The 23,807-nt window shown below is 40.2% G+C and overlaps 1 long non-coding RNA gene across 1 annotated transcript in view; it reads right to left on the bottom strand.

Moving 5' to 3' along the window:
* Window positions 1-421: 421 nt before the first annotated feature.
* LOC141374526 (uncharacterized) overlaps window positions 422-23,807 on the bottom strand; it is a 65,339-nt gene continuing 41,953 nt past the window's right edge. Inside the window, exon 3 of the long non-coding RNA XR_012381474.1 lies at window positions 422-597. This is a non-coding gene — a long non-coding RNA (uncharacterized lncRNA). The remainder of the gene's footprint in view (window positions 598-23,807) is intronic.

Raw genomic sequence — 23,807 nt, 5'->3', positions numbered from 1 at the left:
GAGCCCAATGCAGGGCTCAGTCTCACAACCCGGAGATCATGGCCTGAACTGAAGTCAAGAGTCAGCCTGACTGAACCATCCAGGTGCCCCTCTGTTTTTAATTTTTTGAGAACCTGCTTTCCAGTGGCTACACCAATTTACATTCCCACCAACAGAGCACGAGGGTTCATGCTTGTATCGCTCTTAAAATGACTCTTTTCTGCCTCCCAATTCCACTTTTTTAAAAAAGGACCTTTTTGATTACATCGGTCCTCCCTACGTCATCCAGGTTAACCTCGGTATTTTGAGCTCAGTAGATTAGCAACCTTAATTGCATCTGCTACCTTAATTCCCTTTGCCGTGTAAATTTCCACGGATTAAGACATGAACATCTTTTCGAGCCTGTTATTCTGCCTACCATACCCATGAAATAGAGGTTTGGTGGTCACGTACATCTGCAAGTAATATTTCCTTCTTGGAGCTCTGTAGCGTCCATCAGCATAGCAAAGGCCAGGAGGACTCTTGAAGTAAGGAAGCCTTCTTAACTTGCACATGACATGAAGCCGAGCCGGGGAAATCCAGAGAAATCCAGGGAAAATGAAAGAACTGGTTTCTGCCCTAAAGGAGTTGAAGAAAGCTTTTTACTTTTTAATCATCTATTGCAAATTAATCCTGAATTCATTAGGGCTGAGGGAATGCAGGGCAGAAGAGTGAGTGAGAACATCTGTAGAAATCAGAAGGCCTAATTACCAGGCTTCTATTCCATTATGAGGCCCCCGCCGAGTCCCGTGGTGGTTGTCAGAGGCTGTGCCTATTTCCATTTTTATCAGTGATATATTGTGGCATTATGAATAATTTAAAAAATCTGTCCAGGTCACTTTCTTAATCTCTATAACTCTGTTTCTTATATATAAAATTGCATTAACAGTATCCCTTTCATCCGATATCACTGGGGGTTTTAATTAATGTTAAAATGCTCTTTGGCATCTATATGCAGAAGGAGTCATTAAATTTCAGTGCCAAATATTATGACGGTAGTGAGGACAACTCGCCAATATTTCATTATATGTGCAACGTTTTTCATTCATGTACTGCATAAATCGTTGGTGGCTACCTACAGTGTTATCCCTATAGCCAGAACAGCCAGCTTCTTTTATCCTTTAGATATCTTATGTTGAAAACCAAGAAATATGAACTAGAGAAAGCTGTGCCTTGTAAAAAAAAAAAAATTTTTTTTCCCAGAAGGCATTTGTTTTATGTAGCGAGCATAATGATGGCCTACAGTAAAAAAGCTTGAAAGGTCTCACTTGTTCCAAGATTATTCATGCAGCAATTATGCTATTGATGACAATCTGTTTTTATGATAATATATTATAAGCTATTCTGGATCCTCTCCACAAAGCATAGTATAATGCTTGCAGTCTTCCTCTGGACCTCTCTTACTAAGATACCCATTCACTTCCTTGATTGGAAAAAGCTAAGGAATATAGGCATTTTTAAAAAAGAAGTAAAGAACAAATCACTTGGAATCTACAATGAACTAGAACTTGTCATTTTAAAGTGAAGAATTACAAGAGAGAGGAGTTGCTGGGTTCTCTGACTTAGAGTCCAGATTATCTTATTTATCTTAGTACAAATATGTCCGAGTGAGCCTTGGAATTGTGTATATGGCCCAAAGGGAGGGGTCCTATTTATTTTACAGGTTACCAAGAGCAAAAGGGGTTTCCCAACTCTGACCTTGAATTTGCTTTTGAGTCACTATAAGTTTTCGAGCAGCTATTCATATGTCAAGTGAGCATTATTACTTAGGTTCTAAAGGTTCTTGTTGTTGTAGGGTATGTAACACATTAATTTCACTTTAGAAATAGTTACTGTGGTTGTTTTACCTGGGTGAGTATACATGAAAAGAAAGCAGAAATACATGTTAAAAGACATACTTCCTGATCTTAAAGAGATTAAACCTTACTCTTGTTTCACTCAAGTTTTGTTACAATTTTAAATTGAAGTTCTATCCACATGGATAGAGTAAAAATGCCTCACTGAAACATGTATTTGATGTTGTCATCTGTAGTCCCAGTTTTCGAAATTTACTAGTTTTTATATGAAAGGTGTTTTTAGTCCTCAAGAGCAGGACTGTTTCCCCTTGCTTGTTTTCCCTCTACTTCATTTTGCTTTGAAGATACCATTTGGGTAAACAATTTGAAGGCAGGTAAATAAATGTTGGGCTGAAGCAGCTGAGAACAAACAAGTTGAGTAACATCCTGGTCTTCTGGGTAAGCTGAGTAACAGAAATACTGGATTATGTAAAATAAAACTTAAAAACAGGTGCAGAAGTCAAGCTGGAGGAATATGGATAGAGGAAAGAAAATGAAACCAAGTGTGAGCTCACACTTAAGGCGCACCCGCCTTGTGTAACACACACAAGTGCCCGTTCAGGCTAATCGGCAGACACACTCCGGTGAGGTGGGTCACACACATTTGGCTCCAGACTGTTTAGCAGTCCGTGAAGTGGGGCAAAAGAATCTCTGATGAGGATCTCTTGAAGATAAAGAGAAGGCGGTTACTCAGCTGGCGTCTTGACTATTCCTGACGACGAGGCAAGAGGGGAGAGTCAGAATCTGTCTCCGTCCGTCTGTCTGTCTGTCATTCTGGATGGAAAGAGGGGCTGAGTCTGGACAGCTGAATTCCCTGAAGTTAGGTGCGCCTCTTGATTCTCTGAATTGGGCTGTTCAAAGAACAGAACTTTAAAATCTACTTTGTTATTTTCAGAAAGGAGGGGAGCAGTGTAAGTGACCATCTGAAAACATCAGATGCTACAACATCATTTTATTTTTAGCTCTTTAAACACGACCCTGGGACTTGAAAATGGAATCCAACGTGTTTTGTCAGAGATGCAACACCCAGTCATGGTCAGCTAGCACAGCAGAAAACGGAAGGTCACCAACAAAGGGAATTCTCGGTGAGAGCAAAGAGCTAAGGGAAGGTCCTCCCATGCTCATTGAGTCCTCTCAATACAATGTGAATGGACCAGATACCCTTCAAAGTCCATTCCAGGACCCCAAGTTTAAGTCAGGTAGTGATTTCTCCTCTAAACCTCCTATGTATAAGCATGTAATTATTCTTTACCTGTCTCTAGAGAAACCGAATTGCTCACAGCCCCAGTTCCATTGATAGAAGGGGTGGGGAACTGAACAAATCAAGCAAACAACAAATCGACTACGCTTAAATTCTGACTAATCACCCCCAAAGACTAAGTTCTAAACCAGAAGAAAATAAGATACATTAAGGTGGCAAAATTAAATTTTTCTTTCTTTCTTTCTTTCTTTCTTTCTTTCTTTCTTTCTTTCTTTCTTTCTTTCTTTCTTTCTTTCGAGAGAAAGAAAGAGAGAGCAGGGGGGAGAGGGGCAGAGGGAGAGAGAGAATCTTAAGCAGGCTCCACGCCCAGCATAGAGCCCCAATGAGGGGTTGGATCTCACGACCCTGAGATCATGACCTGAGCCGATACCCGGAGTTGGACCCTTAACTGACTGAGCCACCCAGATCTGTTTATTTCTTACAACTGAATGTGAATCTATAACTATCTCAAAATAAAAAGTTAAATTAAAAAAAGCATAAAGAAAAAAAGCAACAAAGATTCTATTTTCAGTACCAGTGTCCCATACACACTTCCTAGTCCCTAGAACCTGGCACATAAAACGCACTTAATTTTCTTGAATGAATGAATAAGACATGAATTTGAAACAAGGGAATGATTCATAAATTGATATTTATTTAAGATTCATAAGTCTTAAAACGTCCAGGAGAAGTAGAGACTTTTCCTCTTGTATTTTCTACAAACGTTTTAAAGTCTCTTCCCCTCTCTGCCATAATATTGGCTCATTCTTCTAAGTTTGTGGATGGACCCTGGAAGGATTGTTAGAATGTGCTTGAGACCACAAATCGCTCACAGAAGCCAATTGGAAGATTTTCACTTTTCCAAAGAAATTTTATTCAATCTTGTCCTTCCTTACTCTTTGGGGATCCGAGTTTCGTGAATTTCTTCCTGCTTTGACATCGTTGGGATCTGGGTCTTAGTTGGCACAGCGCATAGCAGCCCTGTGATCCCAAATGTCAGTATCCAAATGTCAGTATCGTGCCCTGGTTCCTACTTTATGTAATCTAGCACCTGCTGAGGTTTGGGGAAATGAGTATTTTTTGGGGGGAAGCGGGGTTATACTTTTGACCTGTTTGCTGATAGAATTACCCGTGAGGACTCTGTCACTTTATCCCTCTCTCTAAGCAGGAAAGTCTTGGTTGCCAAGGAGACAATCATCCCCTAGGCTACAGAGAGAAACCAGGTCCCTGAGAACTCATCCTGCTGAACGGGGGTGTTTCCATCCGTACAACTCTGAGGCCAGGACAGTCCATTTTGCAAGTCATGAAAGAGATGATTGGATTAATGATCTATTTATGCTTCTGAGGGAATTGCTATAAAACGATATTCGATATAGTCGCCGCGACCAGAACGAGGGGCCTGCTGTCAACTTGTCAGACAACTGATGCAGCAGCTCCCTCTAGTGGCCAGAGCCTGTGCAACAGAATGAAGCGAAAGGGCCTCTTGCAAATTCCAGAAATTAAAGCTAAAAAAAAAAAAAAAGTCTTCTCTTTTTTAGATGGGTCCCAAACTAGCAGCATCTGATGTTCATAAATACATCTGTAAGATTTACAAAATAAGCCAGGCTTCATAGGCACCAAGGGGTGACCCTAGGTTATGGTTGCTAAATGGCGAACCAGGTGCAAAACTGTAAGCGATGTCTGTTTACCTTTGAAGCTTCTCCTTCAGCACTGCTTTATCCCCTGTGCTGTAAAACCTCCCAGCTCTCCCCAGTGAGTGCAGCCCATCACAGGCATGTTAAGAATTCAGGGCATTCGCCCTCTTCGAGATCTGTGATCTGGTATCAGGCTCATATTTCTCTGTGAAATTAAATCAATAGATTCCCTTTCCCAAAGGAAATACATTCTAAGCCCTGTTCTTTAAAAGTAGAATTAAAGGCCATTAAATTTTAAGTATCAGGGAGAGGTTAGCATTGGTTAGGGCAATAAGCCAGCCCAGCTCAGCCCAGCTCAGCTCATGTCTTAGAATCTTTGTCTCTGGGGGCACCTGCGTGGCTCGGTCGTTGACCAGACTCTTGGTTTCGGCTCAGGTCATGATCTCAGAATCATGGGAGATTGTCATTGTATTAGGTACGATGATTAAAAGTAGAAACTCTTTTCTACTTTTTTTTTTTTAAGATTTTATTTATTTATTTGACAGAGAGACAGAGAGCACAAGTAGGCAGAGCAGCAGGCAGAGGGAGAGGGAGAAGCAGACTCCCTGCTGAGCAGGGAGTGCGATGCGGGGCTTGATCCCAGGACCCTGGGACCACGAACTGAGCCAAAGGCAGACGCTCACCCAGCTAAGCCACCCAGGTGCCCCTCTTTTCTACTTTTTATATTTTTCAAAAAATTATTAAAATAATTAGACTTTAAAAGTAACAGGCAGGGGCACCTGGGTGGCTCGGTCGGTTAAGCGTCTGCCCTGGGCTCTGGTCATGACCCCAGGGTCCTGGGATTGAGGAGCCCTGCTCAGTGGGGAGCCTGCTTCTCCCTCTTCCTCTGCTGTGCCCCCTGCTTGTGCACATGCACTCTCTCTCTGTCAAATAAATACATTAAAAAAAATCTTTAAAAAAAAGTTACAAGGAAAGATCAGCTTTTAAGAATTAAATGCCTAAGAAAAATGTATGTGCTGTCCTTAATATTATTTAACTTCAAAGGCTGATAATATAATTAGTTGATTAATATTTTATTACTCATTTAAAGTTTACTTTGATGTCAAAATCTAGGAAATTGTACATGACTGAAGATTTGGTCTTGCCAAGTGGTAAGACATCTGTAGGTTCTGCTATGAAAGAAACATTTTCTTCTTATTCTCTCTGATATCTACTTTTTAAAGGTACCCTTATATCAGGAAGAAGGTAGACAGGCCTACAGATCAAATTTAAAAATTCCAACAACCTATCAAGAGTATCTGGCTCACTTCCCTTATTTCCATTCTCCTTTCTGAATCTAAGAGCCTAGGAACTACCCTGGGGTTTATTTCCCCAAATTAGATGAAAATATTTTTCTTTCTTCCTCCCTCCCACCCTGTCTTTCTTCCTATCTCCGTCCCCCTTGTAAGAATTACCATCCTTCACCTTCTCTCTAGCTGGGTATAGTTAGAACCTGCTTAGGAAAATTAGTCCCTGCTAATTAACTTGGGTATTTATTACTTCTAGCAAGCCCTCCATCAAGAAGTATTTAGACCTATCTGTTGGAGAAAAGAAGAGTAACAAAAACTGTAAGAGACTATGTGGAAGTAGTAACTGGCTTGTGTAACAAGCGATCGCTCCAGTTCTTCGAGAAATGATACTCGGCTACTCAAGTTCTGCGTCCCTTTCACTGAATGCTCCATTCCAAGTAGAAATTGGTATGATTCCATCATAATGTCCCCATCATCTTCTTTTTATGTACTTAGCTTAAGAGGGCTAATATAGGATAATGTATTTTTACTTTTTCTCATGCCGTTGGACGAAAAGAGGAAAAAATCAATCCTGACATTTGGATTCCCAGCTGTTACATAATAACTGCATGCAAAAAAAGGCAACTTGAAAGTCTTTGAACAAAAGATTATTTGTTTTGAGCTTCTCATTCCAAATGTCCTCCTTATATGTGTCATTAAAAAAATCCAAAACTCACCATGTTGGGGAAATCATCTTAATTTTAAATATACCTTTCAGAGCTATCTTCTTACACTTCTGCTTCTCTTTCTCCCTTTCTCCCTCTTTCTCTCTCCGACACACACACACACACACACACACACACACACACACGAAATGATTTCATTTCATACCCTTGCATTTGGGATGGGTTCGGTAGCAAGCTCGGGGACAAAGTAGAAAAACGGCCATTTAGCCTAAGAAACTAGGTTGTAGCTTTCCTCTACCAAGAAACAATTGTATAGAGATGAGAACATATCGAATAATTCTGACAGTAATTTAATGTTATCCACTTAAAAGTCATCTGACAGTTTTATTTTTTTTTAAGACTTTATTTATTTATTTGAGAGAGAGAGCATGAGAGGGGGGAGGGTCAGAGGGAGAAGCAGACTCCCCGCCGAGCGGGGAGCCCGATGCGGGACTCGATCCCCAGACTCCAGGATCATGACCTGAACCGAAGGCAGTCGCTTAACCAACTGAGCCACCCAGGTGCCCAGTCATCTGACAGTTTTAAATATGGAGATTTTAGTTTCTCATCCACATCAACAGATACTAAAATTTCTACAATTCCTTACGGCTATGTCAGTTTTGATGTGCATAATGCCTTTCCAAAGTAACAGTCAGCAAAAAAATCTCCACGATAATTGGGAAGTTTGGAAGAAACAAAATTACCTCTTTTTAAATGACAACTGAACAGCTTCTTAAATCATTCAAGTGTTCCTTCACTTTAGCCCTTGGTTCTAGCTCTTGCTTGAATCCCCAAGCGTTTTCTTGCCTAACTCTCAAAGCGTTGCCCGGCCGTTGAAAGCTAGGAGCCTGGGACCATCATGTCCCCCTGGAGCCAGCATCTGTTTCTCAAGGGATTTGCTCAAAGTCCTGCGGCCAACTGGGCTGGAGCGGGGCCTGGAACCGCGGCTGGGTGCACTCTGTCCAATCTTCCTGCTGAGTTGTTCTCTCAGTCCTAGAGGACTCCAGCCTTCCCCAATTTTTCCTCTGAGATCCATTCAATAGTGCAAAAGACACGTATCCATTGAAAGGGAGTGCGCTTCACTATCAGAGCAGGAATGATGACTCCTACCCTTAGGTTCTTAGGCACAGAAATAAAGTTTTCCCACACAGACACAGACAAACATTAATGGGATCCGCACAGGATATTCTATACTCTCTGTCATAAATTGTACTAATAGCAACAGGAAACTTTGAAGCAAGAACCAAACCATACAAAAGAATGGTGAGTCTTCAGTATGAAAAGTGATTTACTTAAGATACTCATAATTAAAGCTTCGTATTATTTTCTGTTTACTTAAAATCATTACACGAGCAGAGCATCAAAATTCCATAATTTGCTCCTGATCCTTACCTGCTCCTAGACGGCTAATAACTTACTACGTTAGACAGAAAAACTTTGTATAAATATGTCCCTTCTTCCATTTTGTTTCCATAAGTAGCAACTCAGTAATCTTCCTTGTCTCTTATTCAGACAACTGAGAATTCACATGTAGTATTGAACATTTCTCTTCTTAAAACATAAATAACTTGACTTCCTTTGCTAACTTTTTCAATTCTCCAAAAATTGAGGAAACAGTAAGGGATTGGTTTCCTGAAACTTAATTCTAAGCAACAACAGAGAGTTGGTGTGGGTCAAGATTTCTGAAGGGAGGATTAACTGGTTGTATCTACATTTTATGTTTTGATTCAGGAAATAGTCACCAAAAGCAGAGAAATCTGATGGCTAATATTCTTGCATAAAAGCATGCCAAGGACCAGTAAAAGATGTTGTAAAGGCATGTGGCTTGACTTTCAAAGGAGAATGATTGAGGGTTGAAAGTGTTCGCATAGAGTGAAAAGCATGGCACCCTTGCATTCTCTCAGGCCAGAAATACAGGAAGTTATGTGGGAAGAACTGTAGTCCCCACTTGAAGACAATTCAAGAGAATGGTCTTCATTGAGGGAAAATTTCGATGTAATCTCATTTAGAGTAAACCTTCAGCTGGAACTCAGAACCCTCTTTCGGAAAGATTTCAGATGCCAGCTGGTTTGACGGAACATGTGGGGAATCCCAGAAATGTCATTCATTTTTTTTTTTTAAAGATTTTTATTTATTTGACAGAGAGAGCACAAGCAGAGGGAGAGAGAGGGAAAAGCAGGCTCCCTGCTGACCAAGGAGCCCGATGTGGGACTCGATCCCAGGACCCTGGGATCATGACCCGGGCCGAAGGCAGCCGCTTAACCGACAGAGCCACCCAGGCGTCCCCCAGAAATGTCATTCTTATTGGCGTTTCCTTGAAGTTATATCAAATATAATTGTTCCAATGTTGTCGAATATATTCTATTTAGTGTCTTATTCTGACTTTACCAAGATATCATACATACTGTTATTTCCACATTTCTGATCATTCTCCAAAGGTCCAATCACAAGTGTTAATGAAATGTGTACTGTATGCATTTACTAACTGTGATGGACATTTGGGTGGCGAGAGATATAATGCCTCCCTCCCCTTTCCAACAGTAAAACCATTGTGTTCTTTCTCACTTCTCTGATCTGGCTCCTTCCATCACTCTTCCCCTCCTTACTGCTTGTAAACTCTTAGGTCTTTTAAAACCTCTGTTTGAGGGGTGCCTGGGTGGCTGAGTCCATTAACCCGCCGACTCTTGATTCCGGCTCAGGTCATGATCTCAGGGTTATGGGATCTAGCCCAGCATTGGGCTCTGTGTTCAGTGCGGCGTCTGCTCGAGGATACTCTCTCCCTCTCCCTTTGCCCCCTCCCCTGTTTGCACTCTCTCTCATTCTCTAAAATAAATAAATAAATAAATAAATCTTAAAAAAAAAATAAAATCTCTACTTGAATTTCATCTTCTCTGACATGTCTACCCAAATTCAGCCAAACTGACTTAATCTCCATCCATGTTTCCAGAGATATATGCCCATATTGTGCATTATGACATTTTTAAGGCTGTATTATGCTTATTTGTCTTTAAGCTCTACCTCCATTAGGTTGTTATCTCGTGTCTGGGTTGTCTCTGCAACCATCTCCAACATAAGGTCTCATGAAAAATTTGATGACTGTTTGTCTTTGAGGAGCTTACTGCCAAGAAGGGAACATATTTAAGACAACCAAAAATCAAAGGAGGTAATAATTAATATGTTAATTCACTCAACACATTTTTATTAACTGCCTCTTTTGGCCTGGGATAGAAGTGAATGAAACAGACCTGGCATCTGCCTTCATAGAATTTAAAATTTGGGCTTAGAGATGGCTATTAAGTAATAAATTGTACAAATGATTTGTGAGTAGTGCAACAGTAAAGAAGTGCAAGGTGCCAGGAGACTGAAGAACGGGCATAGGGAACACCACTTTCAAAGGCCCTGAGGTGATACAAGCTTGGTGCTTTGGAGAAACTCACGGGAGACTGATGTCCTTGATGTAGGAATGGAAGGAAGAGATTGGCAAGAGATCAGTTTGTGCAGCTGGGCAGTGTCTGGATCATGTGGGGACCTTTCAGTCATTCAAAAATGTCTGGAATTTATTTTAAAATCAACAGAAAATTACTCAAGAGTGTCATGTGCATCATGATCACATGCAACATGATAAAAAAATTTTTTTAAGAAAAGATTATTCCAGCTGCAAGATGAATATTGCATGTGGAGAGAGAAGTTAGCTGGGTAAACGGTGATGGTAATTTATGCTGGTGTGATGTCAGTGGTAATGGAGACAAGTGGATGACTCTGATGGACGTTCAGGAGCAAGATTTCCACAATACTGAGAGATCAACTGGGTCTACATGTATGCAGTTGTGTGTGTGCGTTGTGGGGGTGGGTATATTGTGTTGGCTAAGTTGTGGAAGCATGAGGAAGAAGAAAATGTCAAAGATGACTCCCAGGTTTCTTAACTGAGCAGCTCTGTGAATGACAGCATATTTTTAAATGCCTATGTGGAAAAATTTAAGAAATGGAGGGCTGCTTGCCCCAACCTCCCCCATCAATCTTTCAATCTGAAATTCTACTGAGTCTTTATAGAGTATTCAGGTGCCTCCTATAAAAAGGCGAAAGACCCTGGTGATGGTGGTGATAGCTAACTTTTTTAAAACATGTTCAGTAGGGACTTATTGGGATACCAACCTCTCTCAAGGAATGAGCCTTGAGTGCATGGGACTTGCAGGGAAGGGCTGTTGGAACAGGTGTTGAGATGGGGCATGGAGGCCTGGGGAAAGAAAGAAGGCCTGAGGGGTGGGCCTTTCTGGCTGACAAATGTAGTAACTTTGCTACAGAGTGGGGTGGCCCTAAAAAGGATGTATCATACTGTCTCCAGAGAAATGGACTCAGCCAATGTGTAATTGCAATTCAAATCTATTCTCCTTTGCTCTCAGCTGAGCTCTTCACCATCATAATGACAATCTTACCGAAAATAAAGAATGTCTTTGAGCTTCACTGTCCCTGTTACCTGATTTCCAGCAACTTCCCCTGCAATATCTAGCTCCTATGCACATAATATGTTGTCTGTGACTCAGCCCCTCTCACTAACGTAATACGCTTAAAAAACTGTTTCAGAAAGTTTTAGCTTTCTGCCACCCCCGCCCTCCATTTCCCTCCATCCTACACGTTGAACTAAATATACACCAGCTCCTCGGACCAAAACTGGTGAATCCCTTTATAAAATGCACAAGATGGCAGTAGAACTCCTTGAGGGCAGTTGGAAGAGCTGTGCAAGGGGAATGCCTATGAAAATGGTCAACTTGCAGCTCCCTACTGTTACCTGAATTAAAGGCAGAGAGAATTTATAAGAGAAAAAGTAGCACAGTTAGCTAAATGCTGCTTCATCATTTCAGTCTGCTTGGTATTCATATCATACGAGGAAAAGGTTTTCCAAGTTCACTTGTCTCTTGTTTAATGAAGTAAATGCATTTCTATTTTCTTTTTAAGCCATAAAATTAATTTCCATTAAATAAACCCTCTTCTTTCCTTACTGAATTTCATTATTACATTGGGGATATAGTCCTTTAGAAAAAAAAAAAACTGTTCATGAATATTCTTAAATCATGGGAATGCAGCAAATATTTTGATATAGCTCATTTAAAGGAAAATAATAATAATCTGCCAAAAAACATGGACAATAGTATAAAAATACTTACAAATATTTCCAAAATATCAGTAACATTGTGCTATATTACAAATAAGTCAAAAAACATTAAGAAAGAAAATATGGTACAATGCCAGGTTCTTTAGAGGTAAATGATCAAACTTACATGGCTATTCGCTCCTTAAATTTTTAGTAGTTTGGTTCAATTTTTCCACTGCTTTGACCTGCCTTATCCCCTTTTAAACTGCATATTAAATGTAATTCCTTAAAAAAATTTTTTTTTTCAGTGTATGAACTTGGGCTCTTTCCAGCTATTAGCTCATGCTGGCTCTTCAATGTCCAAAGCAGTGTTGTATTTATTTACCCAGTCGTACATGTTTCTTACTGGGTGATGACATTTTTGCTAACATTTGCATAATGTGGTGCCGTACACAGAAGGCTTTTTTTCACATACATCATCACGTTTAATCTTTACAACAACATGTGTTTTTTTTTTTTTTTTTAAGATTTTTATTTATTTCCTTGACAGAGACACAGTGAGAGAGGGAACACAAGCAGGGGGAGTGGGAGAGGGAGGAGCAGGCTTCCCGCCGAGCAGGGACCCTGGGATCATGACCCGAGCAGAAGGTAGACACCTAATGACTGAGCCACCCAGGTACCCCAACACTATGTTTTGTAGGGATTATTAATATCCCCAATTTACAGAAGAGAACAAAGGACGTCATAGAGGCTAAGTAACTTGTTCAAGGTCACAGAACTTCTACATGAACCTAGGTTTTTTGATTCAAAATAATAGGATCTTTCCACTATTACTGAATCTCAAATGATTAGCATATTCAAAAAATTATGTTCATTTACCAAACCAAACCAAACCAAACAAAAACAAAACAGAGGCACAGAGACAAAAACCTCAATGGCCCACTGTAGGGGGCCCATTGAAGACAGATGGGGACAAATTGTGGAGGGCTTTGTAAAGCAAGGAAGGGGAATTTTATCTTAAAGGCAATGGAAAGTCACTGCAGGATTTTAAGACGAGGCTGACATGATTTGCATTTTATAAAAAACAACTCTGGTTACCTTGAGAGAAGAGGTCTGGAGGCACAAGAGTGGCCTCAGGGAGCTTGCTGAGGCAGCTATTCGAGTAGTTTCTGAGGAAGAGGTGGTTTGGGATGGTGGCCACGGGCATCATGAAAAATGGGCAGATTTGAGAGACATTCAGGAGTTACAAAGAATGGCCTTGATGATTGACTATAGACTGGGGATAAAGGAAAGGAGAGTGTCATGGGTAAATGTCAGGATAAGCACCTGGGTGGTTAGAGGTGCTATTTACTGAAACAGAAAATATTGGAGGAATGTCTGAATTTTCCCTGAAATGTTATTTGACTACCATCTAATAAATCAATAAAAATTCCTGTTAAGGGAATTTCTATTATAGTTTTAAATTGCAGATCAGAAAGGCTTGTACTTTTTTTGCCTGAAATATTCTTCCTCTTGTCAATCCCCATTCTACAAACCAACCCCAATCTGTCTCCTCCAAGAAATCCTGTTCCGTCTTCCCAGCTGGAAATCTGTCCTTTGTCATCCCATGGCATCACGTCTATACCTCGGGCTTAGATACTGTCACACTTTGCCTTTACTTTGGTGTTTATATCTACTGCCTGAACCAGACTATAGTTCTCTTGCATGACGTTGGAATAAATATAGACTGAATAAATACTTGAATTAATAGATTTAAAGTGCCACTTTCCTTCCATTTTACAGCAAGTAAGATGGTCTGCCGACTTAGAGAGGGGAAATTCAACATTATAAACAAGAAACTTAAGTCAAAATGGGGAAAGGGGGGGGGGATTAGGAGACTCTTGGAGCTCTAATCTAAAAGAATTTAAGTTCTAGCCACTTTATGGACCAGTGAAAAGACTTTACATGTGATCTCAGAACTATGATAGACAATCTTTTAGAAATCAGAGAGCATGCCAGTCTCCCAGATGAATGTAGATGGGAGAAGACTGCAATTTTAATGAGGAAAGAATGTTAGGCTCCAGAAACAAGAAGTCACTAATTTTTATTTAAGTCACAGAAACAACAAATTAATTGATTATCCCATTTATTTATGCTATAAAAATCTATTGACTACTGAGGATATAAAAAGATGAATAAGAAGGAAGACACAATCTTCAGAGGAGAACCAGAGGCTTGAAAAAATAAATGTAATACAATGTGACCTGTGTTCTAATAGAGGTATGCACACCCTGCTACAGAAAACAAATGAGAGAGAAAGTAATTCTGTCTGAGCATGTGGTCAGGGATAGTCGTAGACAGGAAGTGACATTTGAGTTGCTCTTCAAATAGTGAATAGGAATTCCCCCATAGTCAGATAAGGAGCATCATAGGTATGCAGAAATGCATAATCAAATGATGAGAGAATTGCAGTGCCTGTCTGAGTAGGTGGAACAGAGCATGTGTGGGAGAAAATGACATGGGGTAAACCCAGAAAGGGGGGTTAGAACTGAGATAGAGAGGGCCTGGTCTCGGAGCCACGGTAAGAGATTGCAGCTTGATCGTGTAGAAAATTTCAGAGCTCATTTAAAAAACACATGGTTTACAAATGTACAGGGAAAAAAAAATGCAGTGATGAGTAAGAATATAGTGATGTGGGTGAGAACCCATAGTGTGTGGCCCAGAGGGATGCTCAATAAATACTGAATGAATAAACGGAGGTTCATAAAGAAGTTTTTCAATAATAAGATTTATAATTTGATGATATAAAATATATAAAAAATAGTTTTTCTTTATACCAGAAGTGAACAACTGGAAACTCTAATGGAAATGATGTCCTTCACAATAGCAACAAAACATAAGCTTATAAGAAAGGAATAAGAGGGGCGCCTGGGTGGCTCAGTCATTAAGCATCTGCCTTCGGCTCAGGTCATGGTCCCAGGGTCCTGGGATCGAGCCCCCTGCTTGTGTTCCCTCTCTCGCTGTGTCTCTCTCTGTCAAATCAATAAATAAAATCTTAAAAAAAAAGAGAAAGGAATAAGAATTATTTACCCAAGCATCTAAACAACAGAAAAATTCATAAAATAGACATCTTAAATGTGATTATTGGTTTTAAAATAATTCCATTGCTATTACTGAAGAAAGATTTGAGTTAAGAATTATGCAGCTGAGAAAAACTGGTTGTTGATTTTACAGAACGTACAATTTGTGATGGTTCTCGGTAGCTACCGGTTTTAGCAAGCACTATCTTAATTTATTGAAATTCAATTAATGTAAATACTTATATGCAACGTGCCAATTTTAAAAGTACGCATCCTTTTGGGTAAATATTATTAATTCATAACAAGCCGGATTCTTGACTTCATGCATATACCTTGTTCTGCTCTATTTGGAACAGATGAGATCCACACTGGACTTCATGAAGATATTGCAGTAAAAGGGAAGAGAACGTCAGATTGTATAAAAAGGAATATCCAACTTTATGCTGTCTACAGGGAAGCACATTTTAAATGTAAAGATAAGGATAATATAAAAGTAAAAGGATTGAAAAAGATATACGATGACAATACTAATATAAAGAAACTGGAGTGGCTATATTAACATCATACAAAATAGACTTCAGAAAAAGGAATATAACCAGAGATAATAAAGACAGACAATCGAGAAAATCAATAAAGTGGACACACCTGTGGCTAGTCTGGTCAAGAATAATAGATGAAAGTCACAAATTATCAATGTAAGAAATAAAGGAGGAGCTATCACTATAGGTCCTATAGACATTAACATAAGAAGAAGAAAATAATTTAAGTGAAGTTTTGACAATAAATTTGACAACGTAGGTAAAGTGGACAATTCCTTGAAAGACATAAATTATCAAAATAGACTCAAGAAGAAGTTAAAAACCTTAGCAGCTTTTATATCTATTTTAAAAATTGTATTTATACTTAAAAATCTCCCCCACAAACAAATATCCAGCCAATATAGCTTCACTGGTCAATTTTGCCACATATTTAAGGAATGAAAAGTACCAATGCAATGTGAATTCTTTCAGATGAAAAATAGATAGAAATAGTTCATATCTTATTTTTATGAGGCCAGGATAGAGGGATACCATGTTTAGGGACTGGAAGCCTCAACATTGTGAAAATATGAATTCTTCCCAAATTAACCTATAGATATAATTTAATCCCAATAAAAATTATCACCAGTTGCTTTTTTGGGTAGAAACTGACAAATTCATACCAAGAATGATATGGAAATGCAGAGGACCCAGATTATTTTTATTTATTTATTTATTTATTTATTTATTTATTTGAGACAGAGATCACGTGGGTGAGTAGGACAGAGCGAGAGAGGGAGAGAATCTCAAGCAGGCTCCATGCCCAGCACAGAGCCTGATGTAGGGCTCAATCTCACAGCCCTGAGATCACGACCTGAGCCCAAACTAAGATTCAGGCGCTTAACCATCTGAGCCACCCAGGCACCACAAGGACCTACAATGTTTAAAACAATTTTAACAAAGGGAGCAAAGTTGGAGAGCTTCCAACTTACTGAAGCTATAGTAATCAAGATAGTGTGGATTTGTCTAAGGAGAGATATATAGGTCAATGGAATAGAATAGTGAGTTAAGAAATATACTCACACATATGGTCAGTTGATTTACTATAAAAGTGCCATAGTAATTCCATGGGGGAAAGCATAGCCATATTGCTGGAACAGCTGTTTATCTTCATTAAAAAAATGAACCTTGACTCATCTCATTTTATTCACATAAGTTAACTCAAAATGAATCACAGAGGTAACTATAAAAACTAAAACTATAGAGCTTAGAGTGAGCAGGCATTCACAATGTTGGGGTAGACAGATTTCTTAGAAAGGACACAATCCAAATAAACCATCAAAGGGAACAATGGGAAACTGGCCTTTATAACAATGAAAAACTTCTGTTATTGGAAAGACATCTTTAAGAAAATGAACAAGTAAGTCACAGACTAGGAGAAAATATTGGCAATATATCTGATAAAGGACATCTACGCAGAATGTGTAAAGAAGTCTTATATCTTAATAAGAATAAGGAAAAATCAGTAAAATCGGCAAAAACAGGCAAAAAGTTTGAACAGAGGCTTCATAAAATAATGTATATAAATGGTCTCTAGGCTCATGAAGAGGGAGTCAGCATTGTTCATCATCAGAGAGATGGGAATTAAACACACAATCTGATATCACCATACATGCTAGAATACTAAGACTGAGAAGACTAACCATAGCAAATGTGAGTGCACATGAGGGATCACTGGAACTTTCATACTTTGCTGGTGGGAATGTCAAAAGGTAACAACCAGTTTGGAAAACAGTTTGGCAGTTTCTTACAAAGTTAAATGTATGCTTATCATATGACTCATCATTTCCATTTCAGGTATCTATCCGATAAAAATAAAAACAGATGCTACCAGAAAGACTCATACACACACTTTCTCTACAGCTCCTTTCATAATAACCCCAAACTAAAACAACCCCAATTGTGGTCAAGTGGATACATTTTGACATATTTGCACAATGTGATACTGCTCAGCACCAACATGGATGAATCTCAAAAATATTATGCTGAGTACAAGAAGCCAGACACAAAATAGTGCACAGTGTATAATTCCATATAATCAATAACAACAGAAAGCAGATAAAAGTTTTCCCTGGGGATGGGGATGAAAGGAGATTTTGTAGCAAAGAGATGTGAGAGAAGTGTTTGGGCAATGCAAATATTTGATCTTCATTGGGTACACTGATGTATGTGTTTTTCAAAACGCATAAAATTATGTCCTCCAATTTGGGGCATTTTATTGCACGAAAACTGTTATCTTGATAAAGCTTATTTAGGTAAATGCACCTATACAAATGGCGAACATCTTTGGCACAACTTTGAGAGACAAAGGGTTATTCTGACTTCATATATAAAACCAAATAAATAAATAAGAAAAATGTTAAGACTCAAGAGATAAATGGTAAAAGGTCATGTAGAAGAAAGGAATTCACAGAGGATGGAACACGAATGAGTAATAAGGTTATAAAATGTTTAAGTTGTTTAATAATCAAGTAAGTACAAATTAAATGATTAAAAATAGTTTTGCTTTTTAAATAGCAAAAAATTGAAAAATATTATAATGCTGATGGAAAGAGTTTGGTGTTGGTTCACTGTTGGCAGGAGTGTGAATCAGTAAAACTGTGTTAAAGGAAACTGTAAATATATACTATGAACCTTAGGATTTCCATACTTTGCTCCATTAATTCAAATTTTAGGACTCTATGCAAAGGAAACTCAAAAATACTATAGATAAAGCTTTAAGTAAAATAAGTTGACTTCAGACATACAAATGGCCAACAGACACACGAAAAAATGCTCAATATCGCTCAATCAGGGAAATATAAATCAAAACCACAATGAGATACCACCTCACACCAGTCAGAATGGCTAAAATTAACAAGTCAGGAAACGACAGACATTGGCAAGGATGCAAAGAAAGGGAAACCCTCCTACACTGCTGGTGGGAATGCAAGCTGGTGCAGCCACCCTGGAAAACAGTATGGAGGTTCCTCAAAGAGTTAAAAATAGAGCTACCCTATGACCCAGCAATTGTACTACTAGGTATTTACCCAAAGGATACAAACATAGTGATCCAAAGGGGCACATACACCCCAGTGTTTATAGTAGTAATGTCCACAATAGCCAAACTATGGAAAGAGCCCAGCTGTCCATTGACGAATGGATAAAGAAGATGCGGTATGTGTGTGTATGTATGTATGTATGTATGTATGTATGTATGTGTGTATATATATATGTATGTATGTATGTATGTGTGTATATATATATGTATGTATGTATGTGTGTGTATATATATATGTATGTATGTATGTATGTGTGTGTGTATATATATATATAATGGAATATTATGTAGCCATCAAAAATTGAAATCTCACAATTTGCAACAACATGGATGGAACTAGACGGTATTATGCTAAGTGAAATAAGTCAAAGAAAGACAATTATTACATGATTTCACTCATATGTGGAATTTAAGAAACAAAACAGAGGATCATAGGGTAAGGGAGGGAAAAATAAAGTAAGACGAAATCAGAGAGGGAGACAAACCATAAGAGACTCTTAGCTCTAGGAAACAAACAGGGTTGCTGCAGGGGAGGTGGGTGGGGGGATGGGGTAACTGGGGGATGGGCATGAAGGAGGGCACGTGATGTGATGAGCACTGGGTGTTATATGCAACTGATGAATCACTGAACTCTACCTCTGAAACTAATAATACACTATTTGTTAATTGAATTTAAATTAAAAATAAATAAATAAAAATAAGTTGACCTCAGCCTTATTTGTATTATCAAAAACCTAAAAAGTAGCCTAAATGTTGAGTAACACAGGAATGTTGAATTAGTGATTTTCAACTTTTGAGAAAATCTAATGGAAGTCTTTTTAATCAAACAAAATCTTACTCAGAACTTCAGTGAGTAAGACCCGTAAGAGCAGATCTGTTCTGGGCATCGCAAGACCTGCCTCTTTCTGGTTCTGCAGTGGATGTTGTTGGAGGCGCGACCTGGGAGAAACAAAGGACTTGGCGAGCACAGTTTGAAAACCATTCCATTAAACAAGCTACTATAATTTATACAATGGCCTATCATCATATGTGCAAAGAATATTTGGAGGTATGAGAAAAATCTTTGTGATAAAAATGTAAACAAAAGATAGAATACAAAGTTGTAGATATAATTTTATGATCTCAGCTGTGTGAAATATACCTGGAAAGAAGATGGAGAAGCAATCACTAATAAATAAATCGATAAGAATAGGAATGTTTTCATATAAAATAAAACTGACTATGATATCTGGGTAGTGAGATTATGACTCATTTTAACGTCACCTCAAACTTTTTGCATTTCCCAAGCTTTTAAGAAGGGTGTACCATTTCACGATGAGAAAAATGTGTGTGTGTATGTGTGTGTGTGTTTCAAATTTGTCTTGCCAAACAGACCCCGTTTTGCTTTTTTCATATGTTGCGGGGTTCGTGGAAATTCTGTTGTCCTATCTTATTTCAGCTCAGTGGCTGACAAAATTTCTCATGATATTTTATCATGAAAAACACTGTAAAAACACTGGCTGTGTGAGGTATGGTTCGGTGGAGTCGCCACTGGTTGAGCGGTTCACTCAGTTATGAACATCCTTACAGGCATGAGGACTCATGACTCCCCCAGCCGCTGCTGGGCCCTAGGGATGTAAAGCCAATAAGAAGGGGTTCCCACTCTCAGAGACAGCTCGGGAAAGAACATGCATGAGTACAAATCATCATGATTCCACTGCAGGCGTGCCAGGGACACCAAGGAGTGGCTGTCCTTGGGGTGACATCACAGAACAGGGTATTTGAGGTCCCCGTTTTAATGGGGACCACCATTCAAAGGGCTTTACTTCGTTGTACAGTCAGGAGTCAAGATTGCAAGCCACAGAGGCTATTATGCAGAAAAGGAGTTTTATTTAAAAAGATTAACATAAGGCTGTTCAGCCTGGGGAACCAGACTCCAGAGTGAGTTTCTAGCAAGAATATCTAAAACCCTGCTGTGGAGCCGGGTCCAGTGAGAGGGGGAGTTATCACCATGGCCAACCCTGCCGCATCATGATTCCATCAAGATTCCTTGCCACCACTCAGCCCTTGCAACTCCTCATCTCTGCAACCAGCGTCATCAAGAAAATCATGGCCACACAAGGCCTCCTTCTTCAAGGTTCCTTCCGAACTGCCTTCCGGGTGGATGAGTAAATGTTTGGGGGAGCCCAGATCACAGGCCAGAGCCCTCGCTGTAAGGGGGGTGCAGAGTTGTGGGGTTTGCCTCAAGTAGACAGGACTCATAAGACTGGCACCTCATACGTAGCGTGGGTGCTCAAAATATGCTGGACAACCGGAAAACCAGATCATTACCTACCACACCGATGCTAGATCACTGAATCCTTACGACAGCCCTATGAGGTGTTGTATTTTCTCCATTTTTTTAAGATGACAAACACTAAAGATTTAAGAGGTCCAAAAAAAATGTGTCCAAGTCTCTTAAGCTAGGAATGGTAAGGCAAGGAACTAAAGTCTGGCCCCCAAACTCATGTACTGTTAACTAACTACAAACCATACTCTGACTCACAGAGGAGGGGGAAGCTGGCAAAATCCGGAAAGAAGAGTTTTCAGGATCGTTTTGTGGCTGGAACGAGTGTTCACCGTAAACAGGAGGAGATGAGCTGGGCAAGGTAGTGAGGGTCCAAACCATGAAAAGAGGAGAAGTTGGTACAAATGACTGGGCTTAGCAGATTTAGGGCCCAACTGGGTTTTATTTCAGAAAGAATCCCTTGTAAAGATTTTTAATCGATGCCTCTCCTGGAACTCCCTTCCCCTGATCCCCCCCCCCCCCCCAACCAAGATCTCAACTCCCTCCAGTTGTCCTGGCCATAAACTGTTTGAAAATTTATTTTTAAAGATTTTATTTATTTGTTTATTTATTTATTTATTTGAGGAGGGGATGGGAGAGGAGGGGAGAGAGAATCTGGAGCAGACTCTGCACTGAGCCCAGAGACCCATGCGGGGCTCAATCCCACGACCCTGGGATCTGAGGTCACTATAACCTGAGCCAAAATCAAGAGTCAGATACTTAAGCAACTGAGTCACCCAGGCGCCCCTTGAAATTTTATCAGTCATTAGGTCTTAGCCTGTTGAAAGCTACGGGAGTTTCTTCCCACACAACATTCTGTGCATGTATCTTCAGGGTGTCCACAGACCCTCCCCTGGAGCCCATCTACAGATCGGTCATGGGCTCAGAAAGGGGAATTTCACTGAGAAAAGGACCTGATGAGAATAAGAAGGAATAACTGACGATAGCATGGGGCACAAGTTTAGGAGAGGATTAAAATGGAAGAAGAGAAAATCATCAGGATGCTGCTGTAAGCCTCCGTTTGAGCAAGAAATGATGAAGACTTAGTTAGGTAAAAATTGTTATTCTGTGAAATCCTAAGGGACATCTCTTCAGGCAGCCCTGCTTAAAATCAGCTGTACGACTGCAGGGTAAGTAAGGCTCACCTGACCCGAGGTGGTTCACTTGAGGACCTCAGCAGCTTGTTAATGTAGGCTAGGAGACACGGGCCAACCGAGCAGATGCCTCGACTCCTGAAGGCCTCTTAGGCTGACTGAATAGATGTACAGTGTTTCCTCAGGAAACTGTAGCCCCCCGCCCCGTGCCCTTCTCCTGTTGAGCCATAAGCAAAATAATTCAACAAGCTGACACCTCAGGTGTCACGTTTGAAAACCATGTAGCTAAAGTAAAAAGGCATTTAGGGGAAGGGTGATAGGACAGGAAAATGCCGGAGGATTATTTCCCGCCCACAGGAGGAGGGAGCAGAGCGTGGTCGTGCCCGAGGCGGACTACCAGAAGGCAGGGTTGAGGTTTTCAAACATGGAAGGCCAGCATGTGAAAGAACAGCTACGTGAGCTCTCTCATACTTCAGACATCGGAAAGAGGGTCCCTGGGAAGAAGTCAGATTTGGGCTCGGCTTCCAAGAGAAGCATGGCATAATTTGAGCTAAATAAAGAGGCACGGCCTGCCTCATCCTCAGAGAGACATTCAGACAAGAGCTGGGCAGCCATGTGCCAGAAGCCCTCTGGAAGGGGATTCCACATGGAAGCCCAGGGGCCGGAGCTGGGGGCGGGTGGTGGATGAGGAAGACGGAGGAGGGAGGAGCTGCGGGCGCTCTCAGTTACCTTACCTTCTGAGAGCATGCATTACCACAGTTAGACAGGGGCATGTCTGATTACTTAAAGAACTGAAATAAAATTACTGAGAAACAAAGTCAAGGCCAAAGGACTCTTGAGGCCGCAGCAACTCACGCTAGATTGGAGCGAAGGGCGACACGACCCTAACTTAGGTCCTCTGCCATCTGAGTTTTCTTTCTCCGCGGCCGCCGTGCCGCAGCGAGGTTGCATGGGAGGAAAGTGCGGTCTTTTGTTTTGTTTTCAGGGGGGAGGGGCAGAGGGAGAGAGAGAATCTTAACCTTAAGGCGCAGACTCCACTCAGCGCAGGGCCAGACGCGGGGCTCGATCCCACAACCCTGAGATGGCGACCTGAGCCGAAATCAAGAGTCAGACGCTCAACCAACTGAGCCACCCAGGCGCCTCGAAATAAGTGTATCTGATGATTGAAAAGCAGAGAGCCATGAGAGCACACATTGTTTGAGAAGAAACTGGAAGAGGAAGAAAGGGGGGAGGAAGGGATAGAAATTCTTTTCCAGGACGAGCAGGTAGTTATGAAGACAGCAATCATCATAAAGTCACTAATATTATTTTTTTATAATTATTGAACATGAATGATGTGTCAGACTTCGTGCAACGAGTTTGGAGTGGTTAAGTAGCTAGCTAGTAAGTAGAGCTGGGACTATTAAACAAGCCATTTAAATATCTTATCCAAAGATCTTTAGTCCCCAAGGTGCATCCACAAGAGCTTATGACCCAAAGTCTGTGTAATTGAGAGCTACTTTATTATCTTAGTATTAATTAGATTATGAAGCTCAAACAGCTTTCTCTCAACAGGGCGCTCTCTCTGTTTCTCCTTCTCTCTCGCACTCTGTCCCTCTTGGATAAGGCAACGTTGTAGCTGCAAAGCCAGAGGGATGCAGTTTGAATTGACAGGGGTTCTCTCTGTTTATGAAGAACAGTTTCATGTTCATCTACCCATGTGCTTGGTATCCATGCAACCATATAAGAGACCAGCTTTTGCATATTTATATTTTACTTCTTCCTGCCATGCGGAGATAGGGAATTACATGGTCACTTAGAAGTCTGACTGTCCATTTAGAAACACCTCATAATACCCAGTAAAATAAAATTACAGACGAAGAACGTGTTTTTCTTTTTTTCAGAGATTATGTTTGTGTTGTAGTTAATCATATGGGTACAAT

Source organism: Callorhinus ursinus, unplaced genomic scaffold (assembly GCF_003265705.2).
Source record: "Callorhinus ursinus isolate GAN/ISIS: 27379988/994484 unplaced genomic scaffold, GSC_fseal_2.0 scaffold19, whole genome shotgun sequence".
NCBI classification, from domain to species: domain Eukaryota; kingdom Metazoa; phylum Chordata; class Mammalia; order Carnivora; family Otariidae; genus Callorhinus; species Callorhinus ursinus.
Note: the sequence above shows the minus strand (reverse complement) of the source record. Positions and strands in the feature narration are given on the sequence as shown.